At 35.9% G+C, this 17,735-nt stretch overlaps 1 protein-coding gene across 5 annotated transcripts in view; it reads left to right on the top strand.

Annotated features, from left to right (window-relative positions):
• The first annotated feature begins 15,716 nt into the window (after positions 1-15,716).
• IRAG1 (inositol 1,4,5-triphosphate receptor associated 1) overlaps positions 15,717-17,735 on the top strand; it is a 67,971-nt gene continuing 65,952 nt past the window's right edge. For 3 of the 5 annotated variants that reach the window (XM_030483995.1, XM_030483988.1, XM_030483998.1), the window contains exon 1: positions 15,750-16,041. The gene's annotated coding sequence lies outside the window, so the exon portion shown is untranslated. Of the gene's footprint in view, positions 16,118-17,735 lie in introns of all 5 variants that reach the window. The other 2 variants (XM_030483994.1, XM_030483989.1) reach the window with 2 other exon arrangements.

The following is a 17,735-nucleotide window of genomic DNA, read 5'->3' as shown; positions in this document are numbered from 1 at the left end:
GTTGCAGAGCTGGGGAAGCCAAGGTTTTGATTAGCAGTATTAAGAATCTATTAAATGTTTGAGTGAATGTAATGCAGGATGTTAGTGCATTAAGTGGTTTATTGGTGCAGTGAATTTAATCCTTTTAGTCTTTACACATAAAATACAAAGCTTGACAGGATTGTTTGTAAAATATTAATGTAATCCACCCAACGATATATGTCTAAAAAGTATAACATGTAAAAAACAGTAAAGGTAATATTTGAAGTTCTCTGAAAGGTAGTGCTGTGAAAGAGCTAACTGGACAATTGCAAACAAAATTCAAGGCCTGTAGTTCAGTGACAGATAATGTCTTACTTAACTGTATATAGCAGATTTTTGACCATCACTTCCCAAATGAGTAAATCTCGCCTATCAAGTGGAATGATAGACAGACGGATGCTAGATCTAGTAATTTTAATTACCTGGATTTGTTCCATTGAAATGTGGTTGCCAGGATATTGTTGCCTGAGATATCTAGAGACAAATGCAGATGCTATATTCTTGCTTGTATAGAGTATAAGGATGACATAATTTTTGTGAAGTTTTCTCATCTGAGCATTTTTCATGCAGTTCAAAAATAATGTTTGTCATATATATATACTTGAAGTGTTGTATTATGTCTGCTTCTTAATGTGAACAGAGAAGTTATTCTGTATGCGAAGAATCCATCTTAAATGAAAGAAACGAGAGATCTCAGCAAGGTAAGGGATTAAATTTGAGACAGATATTTTCATTTTGTTTCTGGTTTTATACTTCTATAAATCAACATATTCAGATCATTAACTGAGCATACTGCTCCACCAAATCTTAAAGAGTTTTATAGACTAATACAGAACTATACAAAGGCTAAATTGAAGTAGAATAGTTCAGGCTGCCTTTTACAGATGACTTGTCTTGCAAGAATTTATAAAACTGTGGCCCCTGTGCACTGTAGGCTGGAGTGTGGCATACCAGTATGTAGGCAGCACAAATAAGCCAGCCTAGGTTGCTAGCAATGGCAGCACAAAGCTAATTAAGTTATTGCGATGCCCAAACTGTCTTCAATATCTCACTTAAAGCTGGCTTAGCTATATTTGGCCTGGGGCATTAGGACTGTACAGGTTTGGAAGAGGACTTTTGTTTAAAAAATCAGTTAATGGCATTGAGTTCCTAGGGAAAAGAGTGAAGTTACTCCTCAGGACAAATATGCAGTTATCCCACGGTAGATAAGACAGCACGTGTGTTCAAATGCTAATAGGCTTTAAAAAGAACATCTTGTTCCTTCTCTTTCTTAAATTTGCATATATAGATTATTTGAATGTAGAACATATGTGGGTTTCTTTAATCATCTATGATTAAAAAGAGCATAAAATATATCCTGGGGTCAGAAGATGTTGAACTGTCTTTCATCAGTGTGATTTAAGGTCTATACATTTGGATCAGACTTCAGTTATTTTAGATTTTTCCTCTTCTGGTTAATAATTCTCATGTTGCTGAAGGCTTTTGGGGATTGGTTTTTGGTTTCGTGGTTTGTTTTGTGTTGTTTTTCTCTTTCTTTAAATGTTTCATCAGTAAAACATTTCATAATCTTGTTTTTTAGAAATGCTCACTTGTGGTCAGGATTTCTAGTAAAATTTATGTCATTTCCTGGGAATGATGTCTGCTTAACATTCCTTCTTTGCAATACTGTAACTTCATTCTCCCATGCATATGCAAACAACCTTTTTCTCCACTGCTTGGTCCTGTTCCTTGCAAAAGGTAAATTCTTCTAACAATCAGAAGAATTGTCCTAAAGTTCCTGTGATTGGGTTAAGAAGTAACATCTTATTAGCATAAGGCTTTTCTCGTGGTCAGCTTAAAGGAGATTTTTATTAAAAAAAACCAAAAACAAAACCAAAAATAACAACAAAACCCCCCCCACAACAAATCATGAAATTAAAGAGCTCATTTTATAGTCCATTTGCTTGACATATGTTTGTATGTATACATATATATTTTAGCAGCACCAAAAATTCTTTCATGCAGTATATAGAAAAAAAGGGGGGGGGGGGGGGGGAAGGAAGGAGTTTGGAGGCTTTCTGTGGATGTTTATATTGGTGAGGGATTTGCAGCTTCCTATTGAAAGCCTGGGATTTCAAAGTGATGCCAGGGGACTGTATGTTTTGCGGCATCTTTAGCATGCCAAAAGATACATACACAGATATACCAATATTTCACATTTCTCTCTGATGCAATTTGTAAATGGGTGTGTTTCTCCTGTCTTACGTGGGCCTCTCTCCAGCAGCACTGGGACATCCATGTGCTGAAGAGTGTGTTTTGTCATTCCCAGTAGCAGCACGTTGGGATGAGGTTTTTCATAAAACCACTTTACTGTCTGGGTAGTGAAGAAATAGCAACTATCTTGTAGCCAGCTTCTGCCTTAGAGACAGCTTGTAACAGCTAGTTTCCTGATAGGCTTTGATGAAGTTTTGCTTAGGAAGATTTTATGCACCCACTTGTAAGAAGCTGTTTAGCAAAAAAATTTTTTTTTTTTTAAAGTACCTGTTGTACTCCATCTTTCTTAATTTACAAGAACAGTGTTGATGACAAAATGTTAGAATACTTCCTCAAAAACACAGCATATGAAATCCAGTGGATTATAGGATATAACTAGGTAGACGGACAGAGCATGAAAACTGTAAGTCTTACAATTTATCCTCTACAGGTGGGTAGAGACCCAGTCCCCCATTAACATTACAAAATTTGCCTGTCACAACATGTTACAAAAATGTACAAGCATATTAAGGCACACACAAAAAGCAAGGCAGTATTACCATAGTAAAAAGGGACACGAGGTGGTCTCTGGTAATCAAACCTGATGCAGAAGAATTATATTTTGTCTATAGGCATCTTTAGACTTCTGACCGAAGTGTTTAAAAAGTTGATGGTAAAGTGGTAAGTAACTGTTTTAAGTCACTCTTAGAAAGGAAATAATCCTAAGCTTTGAGGAAAGTCTGGAGTTTTTCAAATAGCACTTCTGTTTTATGAAATTTTCTTCTCTTAATGTGGCACTGTTCTGATAAGGAAATCATTTTGTTTTTCTATAGTGCAAGTGTAGCTTGGTTTTAATCATGCTGAAACTTACATCTTTTTCATTCTTGGAAAAGCTGAGAAATAAACAGGAATTCATTTATGTTTTAGCAAACAATATGTACTTGGATGAGGTGCCGCATGACCTTACTGCTTGTAAGACTTTAAACATATGATTTGCTCTTAAATTATGGCACAAATGTGGTCATATTCTTCTTGTTCAGGCTTTTGTTAGACTTCTGTACTAAGCCCACAGAGCTTGTGTTCAGTGAGCATCCAAGGATTTTGGTATGCACTGACAAGCTTTCCTTTGGTTCTGGCATTTTTCCTTTGCTGCTGCTTCACAGTAGTGGGAGTCTAAATCCCAGCTGTTTTGGAAACATCCTGAATGTTTGGTTTTTCTGTCTTGTTTGAGGGCACGTAATTGACTAACAGATTCCTCACATTACTCCATAGATACGTTGTCTAAGGGCTATAGTTAAACTCTTTCAAAATTGATAGAAGCAGTACAAGAAACAATAGTTTTGAGGGAGTCCTAAACCAGCATGAAGCTTTATTTAATGCCATGAAAAATACCCAATTTCAGTATTCCTTTGCCTTTGTCTTTTCTCATTTGCCTGAAACAGTCTGGGGGATGAAAGATGTCCAGAATCTGTCATCTTTATTGTCTTCTAAATCATGAAGTTCATCCAACATTTTATCATTCATCATTTATCATCATTATTATTTAGTATATTTTATGCTGACTAGGTTTTTGCTACTTACCTTGGCTGTTTCTTATTGTCTTTCCTTTTCCTAGCTTTGTGAAGTCTCTTCTTTGTTTCTGTGCATTTAGTGCATGACTTTTTTTCTTTTTCCTTGTTTAAGGAAAGGTGATTCCCAAACCCCATCAGTAAGAAAAAGTATTAGCTCTCTCTAACTCTAGCCAATATCCTTAACATTCTACTTTTTGAGTCAGAGCAGTGGAAAAACTTCAGCTTTTTCCATTGTTCCTAGGTTGATTAATATATTTTCTACCAGCAGAAATAAACTTGTTCTATGTGTACAGCAATTTTTATAGTGATATTGCATGATGTATTATTCTTCATTGATACATGTAACAGTTCCCCAAATCATTACGTATGTTCCATTGACTTCCACTTAATTTGCAGGTGTAAACGTGGTCTGTGGTAAAAAATGTAGCAGAAAAGCTTAAGACGACTTTCTAAGCAGCCTTTTTTGCTTGTCATAAATTCATTTTTTTAATCCATGATGCAAGAACAATTACACATCACTCCAGCTGGATTTCTATTGGTAAAAAGGCTTATTGCCACAAATCAAAGGAATCTTAATAGAATTTTATACATAAAATTCAAATAACTAAGGTGACTTTGGCACATTTTCTGTTGCCAACTCCTGATGTAAGGTGGTTTAACGGTTTAATCACTAAACCACTTGTGTAAACATCTGTTTGTTGCCTCTTCTATTTGATGGCCAGCTTCTCCCTGGAAGTAGTAGCAGGCTTTGTATTTATAGTTTAAAATTAAAAGTATAGGAGGGATAGTTGGTCATCTAGTGATAGAACGGATCATAATGGGTATCAGTTATTAGTTATGATCACTCTACTTAGTTTAAACTGGCTACCAAATTTGGATTTGAGAAGAATTTTCTCCGGAGTATACAAATAAGAACCTTTTGTTCTTTAGTATGTAAGTTTTATTGTTTTGACACGGGGAAAAGCTGCTAGTTTGTGTTTGTTGGGTTTTTTTTTTTTTTGTTTCAGGTGATTATGGTGGTAGTGATTGCTTTTCCTTTCCATTCTAAATCTAGGATGACAATGTGTAACTGTGTAAGAGCAGAGCCCAGGTAGGGGCCTGAATGCCAGCCTCCTCTCCCCCCGGTTTATTTCTGTTACCTATATAATAGGTTACTGGGTATTTTGATTTCAATTTCAAAACACAAAAGATGCTTTGTTGTTGTTGTTGCAGATGTGAATGAGTCCCTGTGAAATTCAGGCAGATGAAAATCTACTGAAGCTTCTACAGAAATCTAGTGTAGTTTCAGACTCTATTTTATATAGCTATATCTAGCTCTATCTAATGTATCCTTACCAAAGGAAAATGATGGAATTATGCAGAGCATTGACTTAGCTAAATATATTTTCTAATTTCTGTAGCTTGTAAAATTGCATGGTATTTGTACATGATTATTTAAGATTTCATTTCCTATTTTATAAGGTATCAAGCTGATAATGATAATGAGATTTCACATCTTAACTTTTTTTTATGTTTAATTGCCTGATACCAAATAATTGTGCATATTCTCTTCTGTAGCTGAAATAGCTTCTCTGCTCTTCATTGTCCTATTGACTGAATCGCTCCCAATTAATCCTGTTCTTTCTCAATTGTTTGCTTTTTACTGAAGGTTTTCACAGCTTTATTTCAGTTGATGTAAACTCAAGTACTATAAGAAACCGTGTGTGAAAAGAGAAATCTCAGTTAAAGGATTTTTTTTTAAATACATTTTGGGCTATAAAATTTTGTCAAAATAGAAATAAATCAAAAGCAATTGGGAAAAACATTTGCCAAATAGAGCATTCCATTTTTCTTCTGCAAACAATGTAGAACAGCAATAGCTGTGTCAACAAATACCAATACACATTTTGATGTGATCAGACTTTGAGTAGCTGCTAAGAAAATACAAGAATCTAGCACTGATTCAAGAATACAAGGACTAGTTTTAAGAGACTGAAACTGGAACAGAAAGAAATAAATCTAAGAAATGTAAATGTGAAGGACATATAAATCACTGAATAGAACAGAATGAGCATAGTAGGTTTTTCTGAGGCGGCATCAAAGCAGGATAGAAAGCAAGTTTTAAGAAGTTTATCAGAAGGTATTAGCCAGCTGTGCATTTCCCAAAAGAGGGATCAAATACTAGAGTGAACAAACGTCACTTTGAAGCCCAGTATTTTAACATGGATGTTCAGCATGCTCTTTGTTGTTGTCTTCTGGACCAAACTTTGCCTTACAGAAATCAGTAGTTCTATAAAAAAGCAGCTGTCCCTGTAGTCGAAAAGGTAGATAGGTGAATCATGTTATTTAGTATGATTTTCGTCACCCAACCCTATTTTGTTGGGAGCAGGGATGGGATGATGACTTTCATGCCTAATAATACCCTTGATTTTATTGTCTCTTATTCTTTTAAAATTATAATTGCTTCTTGTCAAAACTGCAACTGCATGGTTTTCCAAGAGGACTAAGATTTCAAAAAAAAGACTTGTTAACTTAGTGGCTATTTTTTACAAAAAATCAGGCAGTTATATTTACCTCTAAGTATTTGTTACTTTCACTGGCTTTTTTTCCTCAGTAAGAAATTAGGTTTCATGTTTGTGAATCAGGTTGTGAAACAAAGGGTTTGGGCACTTTATTTTCTGTTCTCTAATTTAATATTTACTACCTCTCCTTACAAACCTGTCTGAAAATATTAGAAGATATAATATTCTTTCTCTACGAGCTACTGTGCTGAATTGTTCAAGTGACTTTTATTGAGGAATGTATTTTTAGGTAAATGCCTTTGGTATGTGGTATTTCGTGCTTGTATCTGAGTGTAACAAGTATTTTACATGTGTTTTTAAAGACGTAGCTGTCCATATAAATAATCATATGTGAATTGCAGTCTGTAGCTGCATAAATGGAGGTTGTATTGCTTGAATATTTTAATAACATTGATTAAAAAAAATAAAAAAAGATTGTGATACCAAAACAGTATCATCACACTTTTAAAGCAATTTTAAAAATACTGCAATACAGAAACTTTCAGTTCGTGGCATAACTAATATCCAGCATAGCTGATTCTGGTATGAAAGACCACTATGTGGGCTCTGAAGATGAGGACAAGAAATGAGGGTTATTTTACTGCATTTGTACTGAGGAATCAACCAAGAAAAAAAATTTTTCTTGATGTCTTGAGCAAGTTCCTTTATCCCGTGCAGCTGAATACTTTCTAGTATTAATAAAACTTCAAAAGAAATATGGGTTTCAATGCACAAATAGAGGTAAAAAATATCAGGTAGAGTATTCTCCTTGATGAAATAACTATTTTTCAAACTCTGTATTACAGTTTCAAAAGAAAAAAATGTCAACTTGGAATTGAGGGGGAAAAAATAAGATATGTCAAGTGAGGTTAAAAGTACATTGCCTGAAGCAACAGCTTGGAGAAGGGTGAATTGCATTTAAATCTCAGGCTACCTGGGATTCTATAATTTGGTAGCTATAATAATTTGTCTCTCTCATAAGCTCCTTTATAACTGATACTCCTCCTTGGTTTATTTCTCTGCCTGCAGCTGCCTTTTATTCTCCAGGTCTTCCCACAAAGAACATGTAATTGAATTGCATTGTACAGTAGCCAGGCTTCAGAGGGAAGGGAAACCAGAAGTACTTTGCAGCTCACAGTAAGGGAGGGAGTCGTAAGCTTCAGTTGACAAGCTGCTTTTGAAAATAATGCAAGCACCTAGGACAAGTATATGGCTTGTCTGTAAAATAGAGACAGCACCTACAGTGCTGTGAAGCCATGCAATTAACTCAAAAAACAGTGGGAGCATTTCCAGGGAAGAGGAATGCTGAGAGTCATTTGTCCTAACTGAAGCAATCCACTGCAGATACAACTAATGCTGTCAGTCAAGAGAGAACAATGAAGCTATACAGAATAATTTTCTTCTTTCCCTTGTGAAAGCTATGCAGCTTGTTCTAGGGAAAACATTAATCTAGGGATTAATTTTTTCTACGAAAAACATCACTGTGTAGAGGATCGAAGCATGTTTTTGTCCATGCCGTGTTTACATTCCTCAGAGTATAGCACAGTGTTTCAGGGGATTTGAGCACATGCTTGTATTTGAATCCTATTCAGGGTGGAAGAAAGGGGCTTTAGATGCCAAGCTGCTGCCAGCTATTCTTGTCCTTCTGGTAAAAGCCTGGATGTTCTGATGATTAACATCTGTGGGATAGGAGGGCAAAAGTGGAATGGCTTTCCACCTGCCCTGTTTGATCTCTTTTATAAAATTAGGAAAGCTGTTTCCGCTCCGTTCCAACCCTATTGGAGGAAGAAAGAGGTAATGTGTACTTGCTACCAGCCTGAGACCTGCAGTACTATGCACCTATCAATATTGGTACCTTATGCTACAGTATCCACTTCAAAGAATGACATTCCCAGTCAACACCCATCTTTAATTTATATACATGGGTATACTTGTTGGCACAGTTGTGTATCATACTGGGTTTTTTTTTTCCTTGCTAAACTGTATTAAAACAGCAGCATCAGAATATAAACTCGCCAGACTCAGTGCTGATTAATACGTTCACATATAGTTCAACTCCTCCAGTTCCATGTTTATTATATCTCATCAAAGTTATGGAATTCTCACATATCCCCTATTATTTATACATTCTCTTTCTTCAGGTAGATATCTCTAAATAATATTGGACTTGTTTTGGATTTATCTTGAATTTGTAGGGGATTTTTTTCTGTTATGGGATAGTAGGTGAAAGAAAGGTCTGAAGCAGTTGTGGATAGACACTGTATATTTTCAATAAAGCAAACACTGTCTCACAAAGCGGAATCACTTGCTCTGATGATGAAAACACAACACTGATAAATGTTTTATTGCCTTATTGCAGTATGACATGATCCAACTCTGAATATGGATTTCCTAGTAAAGCATGTCAGTCTCTAGTAAAAGTTCAGTATATCATAAAGTGACACCAATTTTTATTTATATATGTAATCATAGGTTAGGGTATCTGCTTATCAGAATTTTTTTGGCTTTGATTTTCTTTATAAAAGACTGCTGTTAGAAGCTTAACATTTCTTTTAAAAGAATAGATAAACATTTCTTTATAACTCTGTGTGTGATGAACATGTCTGTAAAACCAGAAAATCTTGCTAATAACAAAATCCCTTCGCTGGTGTTTTTGAACAGAAGCACTTGTGTCCTTTAGAACTGGGATATTCACCTTGAAGAAAATCCTAGAAAGACAACTGACAGAAAAATAGGTCACCTAGTTGCCAGTTAAGAAACATCCACCAGGAAATTATTATCAGACTGAAGCATGGGAAGAAATGTAGAGAGGGGCTATTAGGTTTTAGATTTGAGGTGAAAAAGACACAATGTTAATCAGAGGGAAGGACAAAAAGGAGAGAGTGAAAAGGAACAGTCAGAAAAAGATATTTTAGAGTCTTATGTTCATACTGGTGTATCTTTGCAACAAGTCATAGATCTGTGATTAAGCCAGTTCTGGAGGCAAGAGAGATATGCAGTGTGTTTTAAGAGTGATCTGGCAAAAATTCTCACTGGAAATGCGTCCTCTTAGACATTGGCAAAGAACAAAGCACCAGTCCAATGCCCAACATTTCCTATCTTCACACATTTTCTGTGTGAAGATAGGAAAAAATAGAATTAAATGATGCTGTTAATTCCAGCTTTCTCCTTGTAATGCTTGTTCAAGGCAGCCAAATATTCAGCTGTGGACATATAGTGATACTGAATATGCACACTCAGTTAATATTGTATTCTGAAACTGCCAAACTCTTTGTATGTGCTTAGTAAAAATGTCTTGAGACTTCAAAAAATTAAAAAAATTGATAATTCCAAAGGGACAAGCAGAAGTCATGGTTGCATCCACAGGTTGAATGCCTTATCCGTAAAACATCAAGTAACTCTAAAAATTTGCCAAAAATATTCTTACATATATTCAGCATATATAAAAATTTTACCTTTTTGGGGGGAAACAGCTGAACCATGCTGGCTGAAAATCAGTGTTTTAAAGTAATCATTTTAACTTAATCACAATTTTGTCATATCTCGAATAAATGAGACTGAAAAACTGCAGTGTTACAATGAAAAGTGACAATTTTATCTATAGACATTCCTATTGATACACTCTTCTTTTGTCTTTAAGTGCCCTACATTAAACTTTAAGTAGAAGTATGAAGAGGCAAACTATCTGATGAACACTGCAACACTGTAGCAGCAGCAGTCATCCACTCAAAAGAAATGTGATTTAAAGCTTTTCTCTAGAATTCTACTGGTAGAGGTGGAATAAATTTTCTTCTTCTTCTTTTTTTTTTTTTTTTTTTTTAACAAGCTGCTGGAAATATTACAATAAATGACGAAGAGTAAAATTCCAGCATTGAAAACAAGTATTAACCAAAATTAATCTTTGCTCAGAGTTTGTACTTACTTTTGCTTTCTGCTGTAGGAATGGAGATCACTTACTCTGTCCCTGATAAAAGCTTCCCATATTATCTCCTGATAAGTTTATTTTTACCATGTGGTAAATATACTCTTCATTCTGCAACTAATTCTCAAAATCAAGGGTTCTTAATTGAGTCTGCAAGCATTCTGGATCAATTTAGTATGATGTATGCTGATATCAAGTTTCACGTGTGATTAAGAATTATTATTTAGGATTAATTCAGTCAGGGAATGTCATCTCAAAGCCTAAAAAAATGTCTGGTTTGGGCCATCAAAGTCTTGCTTTTCTTTCTATGGATTAAACTATCTTCTTGTAATATTTTAGTTTCCCGTTTCTTAGAGTGGAATAAGATAGGAAGTCCAAACTTCAATATGCGTACTGATTTCAAGAAGTATAACTTTACTATGCTGGCCTAGATAGGAGATTAGTTAGTGAGTATTAACCTCTTCAGGTTTCTACAAAGATCCCCAGAAAACAAATTGCAAAATTTCATCCTTCCTTTTTTCTTGTAATTGTGCTATTGAAGATCCCTTTTCACACACCCTCACCCACCCCAAATCAAAACAGAAGATGAGCTCTGATGGGAGGTGTTCTCTATGGATAATTATTCCCCCACTGGCCATGATTGTGTCAAGTCTTCTGAACTACTCTCTTTGGTGGAAGAACTTTTTAAACTTTTTTCCCCTTCTTTTTTCTTCCCCTCCCCTCCCCCCACCCCCCAAAAAAAATAAAAATCAAAAGCATGAGAGCATTTTTACTTTTTTCATTTGCATCATCTTTCCAAAAGGTTTTCCATAGAACATAGGACAATCATTTAACAATATATTAAACACATTATTTGTACACATGCTAAGGTTTCAATTACTGTTAGAAGAAATTGAAGCTGAACCTCAGAAAATAATGCGTTAGAGTAAGGGAAATGCATCAGTGACCTTGGAAGACTCTGTGTGCTAAAAAGTATTAGATATGTTTAGCTTCTTGGCAGGCTAGATTTAAGGTCATGGAAACAGAATAACTTCCTGGCCCACAAAGGTTTAAAATTCTGATACTGTTTTGCTTTCCCTGTAAACTACTATAAATGTCTTGATATGGTGCTTTTATTGGAACTTCACTTTTAAAACCACTTTCTTAAAGGGAGGAGGAAAAAAAAAATATAAGGAAAAGAAAATATAATGGTTTCTGTAAATGTTTTGTGTAACACTTATCCAGAAGGACTTGGCTATTTAAACTATGTTCGTCAGTTTGGATCATTTGATTGATTATCTGGCAATGAATACTAGTAAACAGATTGACATTTTGTTTCTTGGACTCTGTTTCTCATATAGAAATTATTAGCTGGCTATTTTGAGACTGAGAAAAACATTAGCTTTATAAATAAAAAGACTCATTATGGCTTAATTAGTAGGGTTTTTGAAAGCACTTTGAGTACTTCTCCAAGGTCTCAAATCTTTCTACATAACATGGGCTTGTTTGCAGGATCATCTGTATTACCTCAAAGCAAACTTTATGTACATTGTCAGTATAACATTTTCTTTGAGATGACTGGGCTCTCCTGTATGTGCCCTTATCTTGTTCTGCATGCTCTTATTTTATTCTGCAATTGTATGTTTTTCTAGCTTAACATTTCTGATTCGTATGAAGTGCATCTCTTTTGCTGTAGAAAGTTGGAAGCAAAACCTCTGCTTTTCAGAAGACTAATCTAGAAAAGTTGCTGCATAAACATTATTACAAGTACCATAAAGTTTTGTTACATTTTTCATAAAAAATCTAACATAGCTGCTCAGCTGACTAGCAGAGTGAATACTGACTAATATCATCCTGTGGAACCAACATACATTTTAGTTCAAGTATTCCAACTGTGATTTAGTATTCAGTAGAGTGAGTGAGTCCCAGATATGGAAAGCTTATTGCATGTTTTGCCTTGGGTTTTGTTTTAGTTCTTTGTTGGTTTGGGGTTTTTTTAGTGTTTTTTCTCATCAGATCTGTTCTTGTTTTGTGTTTTTCTCCTGTATGAATGAAGCTGACAAATCAGATTGCCACACAATGTTAGTTGCATACATAAATGAGATCTGCATAATGGATACCAGCATATGAAATAAGATGACTTCACTTTTGTGTTTCATTGTAGCGGTAGCAACATACAAGCCAGAAAACCCACAGAAAGCACAAACCTGATACAAGATTAAATGTTCCAATTAACAAAAAAATCTGTGCAAGAAAATGAGGGCACACAGGAACATAAACTTGAACTCTGCTAACTAGTTTTTCTGCATAGTTTAGGAGAAATAAGATGATGAGGATGGCTAAAACAGTTGATTCAATAGATGAAATTGTCAGTGCTCGTTGGCATTTGTGCAGAGGACCTGGGATTGGCAGAAATGCATTCTAGTTGTGGTAGGACAAAAGTTCTAACTGATAAAAATACTTTGGGGATGTTTTTAAAATTGAATATGGAAATTCATGTGATAGAACTCCAGTTTGAAGTGCAAGTATCACTTCTGCTGCAATTTTTAGCCTGATTAATAATCTTCATATTTTAGTCACTGAATATAGAGCATATAATCATGTCTTGCCACTTACATTTTGTCAGCTATAGCATGCTGCTTTATTGCATAGATAGGAATTATGTATAGATAGAAAGGATTATAAGCAACATTTTTAATACAGTGTATTTTGAAGTCCTGAAGCATAAATTCTTCAAAATAATCACAGAATGGTTGAGGTTAAAAGGGACCACCAGGGGTCATCTAGTCCAATCTCCCTGCTCAAGCAGAGTCACCTAAGCATGTTCCTCAGCGTTGTGTCCAGACAGTTCTTGAATGTCTCCAGGGAAGGAGACTCTACCACCTTTCTGAGTAACCTATTGCAATGCTCAGTCACCCTTATGGTAAATTTCTTCCTTATGCTCAGGTGGAACTTCCTGTCTTTTAGTTTATACCCACTACATCTTGTCCTGTTGCTTGGCACCACCAAGAAGAGTCTGGTCCCATCCTCTTACAGACACTGATCAGATCCCTCCCGAGCCTTCTCTTCTCTAGGCTGAACAGGTCCAGCTCCCTCAGCCGTTCCTCGTGAGAGATTCTCCAGACCTTTAATCTCCTGTCTGGATTGGAGATCTTGGCTGGACTTGGTCCAGATGCTCCATGTCTCTCTTGTACTGGGGAGCTCAGAACTGGATACAGTGCTCCAGGTGAGGCCTCACTAGGGCTGAGTAGAGAGGGAGGATCACCTCCCTTGACCTGCTAGCAATGCTTTTCCTAATGCAGCCCAGGAAACCATGGGCCTTCTTGGCGACAAGAGCACGTTGCTGGCTCATGGACAGCTTGTTGTCCACCAGGACCCCAAGGTCCCTCTCCTAAAAGCAAACAAGCGAAAAAGCTCCATGAAAAATATTTAGTATGTTTCATGTTACTATGCCATGCTTATACAAATTTAACAATCTAGTTAAAATAATTTGTAGATGCTAAGATTCCCTCATTTAAAAACTTAGATTTTTTGCTAGGAAGTTTCACTGCATTTGGTCCAAGCTCACTCACGTTAAATCGAACCTCTGGACAAAGCACCTGCTGAAGCATTGAGTGTGCTATAGGATATAAAAATACACAAGTAGTTTCAGGAGCTGAAGATTGATGGAAGCATCATTTTCCCCTTCTTATGAGTACCTCCAGAGTCTTCCTGTGTCCCCTAAATACTACCTAAACAGCAGTGGTCATGTTTGTGTGGTACAAGTACGTGTGCCAAACAAAGCAGAACTGAAACTTTGTTGCTATAGGTTTCTGCCTTAGCAGGGACAGTAGCTTGAATCTCCTTTACAAGCTACTGATTTCATGAAGTTTCTAGGAACTTAAAATATTCTTGAGACCTCTTACTTTAATAAATTTTCGCTAAATTTGGCTAACAGTGGTTATAGGATGCAAGACTAATGAACAAGCAACTTAAAAGTTTTATTTCCCAGAGGATGGTAATGCTAAAAGGCACTAAGCAACTTGTTCTTGCCCAAAATGAGTTCAAAGCAGCCGTTGCTATGAAAGGGATGCATGCAGATATGAAAGAAGAGAAGGGATGCATGCAGAAGAGAAACACACCTTCTTGTTGCAGACAAATGAATCACTTGGCACTTGTGGTCTGAGAAATTCTGAGAAAAAAAAACTGGAAAATTATGAATTACAGATGCTGGTAAGGCTTCTGTAGTTGCAGATAACTAGATGGAAGACTGTAGCCATGTTAAGGCACAAGAGAGTATTTCAGTTTGTGGGTGAAAATATAGTTCAAGAAGATGGGAGATGTTAAAGTGTCTTGTCAGAGAGCCAGTAATCATGCCAAGGACTGTCAGTGGACAAAGGACATCAAAACCTGTTTTTTAAAATACCTACCTGCCTCTGTTATCTTGGGATCAAGCTTAAATGCCAGTGTTAAAGAAGTTTTTCAGAACTTTTTTCATTGTGTTGATTTTGGGGACAAAGAATGTCTTAAGTGTAGAATAATAGACTTCCTAATGCAAGCTCAAGCCTGATATGGCACAAATGAGGTCCCCAGCCTCTGTTTTCTTATGTTGCAGAGTCTGTGCTACGTTACAATGGACTCATCTTTGCCCACTTCTACAGGTATGCTCATGTTTCCTGAGCCGCTCCCCTATGGAATGTGTTTTTCAAGTCAAATAATCAAATCCTTACTTTGCTTTGTTTGATCTGTTTCTGTCTTGCTGCTCTTATTAACCATTATCAAAAGGAAGTTAATTTAGTATCGTTTGCTCCATTCTCTTAAAGCAGCCCTAATATGTCCTCACCAAACTTACTATATAATATTTTTGCATACATTCTGATGCAATTTTTTGACATTTCCCACCCTCAACTCTCTTATCTGTACTTGAATTGTGAAAGGTTTTTTAAACAGGGTTTGGCTTACTTGTATTTGATAACTTTAAAACACCTGGTGTAAGTAGAACTCTTAGGATCTGTGGATGTAATTGTAATACTTAAAAATAAAGAGGCTGAATTGGTTAAAGGACTGCAGTAAGATCTATGTCTGTTTCAGAGCTGGGAGCTCTGAATCATATGCATGTGATTCTCCTGCAGGTACTTGAATATCGTATGGTAAATGTTTTGGGTTTCTTTTCCCTCTTCATGCCCCATTTGTAGTTACATTTTCTCATGGGATACAAGCAACTTCTGTGGACTTCAATGGGAATTATTCATACTCTGCAAGTGGAGAGCAGAGCCCATGGCTGGACTGAAGCCAACGTTCTTTAAAAGTTCACATGCCTTATGTTGGCTCACTAATTTAGACTCTTTCTGACCAAGCAAGGGGGGGAGAATGTGAAAAATAGTAGCAGCTGTTTCAGTAAAAAATTCAAAGGGTTAACATAACATGATGTAAACTATTTCATCTGTTCTTCCTACTTGTCCATTTTAATCAGAAATGAGTAAGTAGAGCTTATATGCAGTGAACTTCAAGAATGCTAATGGGATGCCTACATCGTGTTGTACTCAGAGTACTTATGCCAGAATAGGAAAGCCTTTAATTCCGTAATTCTCTGAGGCAAGAAAGAGGCTTTCTGAAGAGTTACTTTAAATTTAAACTCTCATTCTAATGTTAGGCAGCCTGTTGGATCTCTGAGTTAAAAATTGCTTCAGCATTAGTTACTAGAGCCAGATGTAATATTGACCTTAAATGGTAAAAGCTCCCAAGAGTGAAAGAGAGGCTGGCCTGAGGGGAAAAAGAGGAATAACTGAAGTTTTAGGTAAGTAATCTCTATAACTGAGAATAAGCTCTTTTTCAGCCGTGAAACAGAACGGAACCATGTTTCCTCCTTAAAGGTACAGTACCTTGTTGTTGTGATACTGAATAGTTGGTTCTTTCCAACTTTCCTCCCCTACCCCCTTCAAATTCTACCTCTTCTTCAGATTTTAGCTGCTTAAAAAGTGGGTGTATTTAATGAAACCTAGTGCTCCCTGTGTACTGTTTGGGAATGTACAAGACTGAAAAAGAAAAAGCTGTGTTAATTATACTGAGACTTGATTACTAAAGGTACGTAGTCAGTAATTCAAGGCAACCTGATTCACAGATACTGTTAGCTGTCTTGTGCTAGAGTCTTAGTTAGCAGCAATACATGTTACAGGGAAACAGATTTCTTTTTTTTTTTTTTTTTTTTAAATTGTATGGCTTTCCTTCCCACATGCTTGCTTTTAACAGTGCCGGAGTTCATTTTGATGGATTACCTGCTTATGTCTGGAACCTATCTTTTAAAAAGGCACTTCCAGAGTTTTTCTTTATGCACTGTGTTTGGTTTTAATCCTATTAGATGTAAATTAATACCATAAAGTGTGTCTAATTGGAATGCTATACAGAAAAAAAAAACCAAAACCAAACCAACCTTCAAATGTTACAGCATGTTTGCTTTAATATGAAAAATGACAATATTTACATTTCCTGGTATTTTGTTCTTCAGTTTTATCTGTGCCATTTGGTAGGTACTCTGCACTGAAGTGTATTATATTTTCTTGGCAAATTAAAACATTTTTTTTGTCTTACTAATGTATATGTTAAGCTTTTTTCTCAGACAACAGTATGTAAACAACATGAAAGAATGAGGTCAGTTCAAGGAAAGTGAAGGCTGGGGGTTCTGTTACTAACTGATATTAGTAACAACTTGTTTTAGTTGATTTTTCAAATTGTATATAAAACTATTGCATCTGGTGAAAAACTCTTTGCAATCAGCTGTGAGATTCCATCTTTGAGGAGTGGTTAGACAGTAGCTTTTCGTTCATGCGATACAAAGATCAGATTAATTTAAAGTTCTGAGCATAGACAGTGTTCTTGCAAGTGCTAACAGTTACTGCAATTATATTTGATATGGTAGGTGGTGTACATACTTTAAAGAAAGGTCACTTCATCCAGTTTCAAGAGAATGTGATAAATGAATCTTATTTGCTAAAACATTTCAGGTCCAGTTGCAAAACTTGTAATTAATTTTCCTTTTCTTTTTCTCTGGACTATCATTGGTGAATAGCTTAGGTTAATCTCCTACCTAACCTTTATGTTTTAGATCAATAATTATATCCAAAATCAACAATTATACCAAACTTGGAGCTTAATAATCTAACAATATAACCCATAGAAATCTAAATTTATTAGAACTAACACTGGAAATGGTTCTAGGTGCCCCTGCCTTGGCAGGGGGTTTGGACCAGGTGATCTTCAGAGGTCCCTTCCAACCCAATAATTCTGTGAAATTAAGAAACAGGCCTATATATTAAATGCTCAATACTAGAGAGCCCTCCCTCTTTAAATATTCTTGTGTTTTGTAGCCTCCAAAGCCACTTGTTCTGATTTGCTGGTCTGGCATGTGTTAGTTTACTTGTGACATTTTGTGCACCCCTTGTGCAAGGATATGCAACTTTAGATGGTATTTAGAAAGTGTTTAAGTTTTAATTA

This window comes from Strigops habroptila, chromosome 4 (genome assembly GCF_004027225.2).
Source record: "Strigops habroptila isolate Jane chromosome 4, bStrHab1.2.pri, whole genome shotgun sequence".
In the NCBI taxonomy this organism is placed as follows: Eukaryota; Metazoa; Chordata; class Aves; order Psittaciformes; family Psittacidae; genus Strigops; species Strigops habroptila.
The sequence above is the reverse complement of the archived record's forward strand: the minus strand, read 5'-3'. Positions and strand labels throughout refer to the sequence as shown.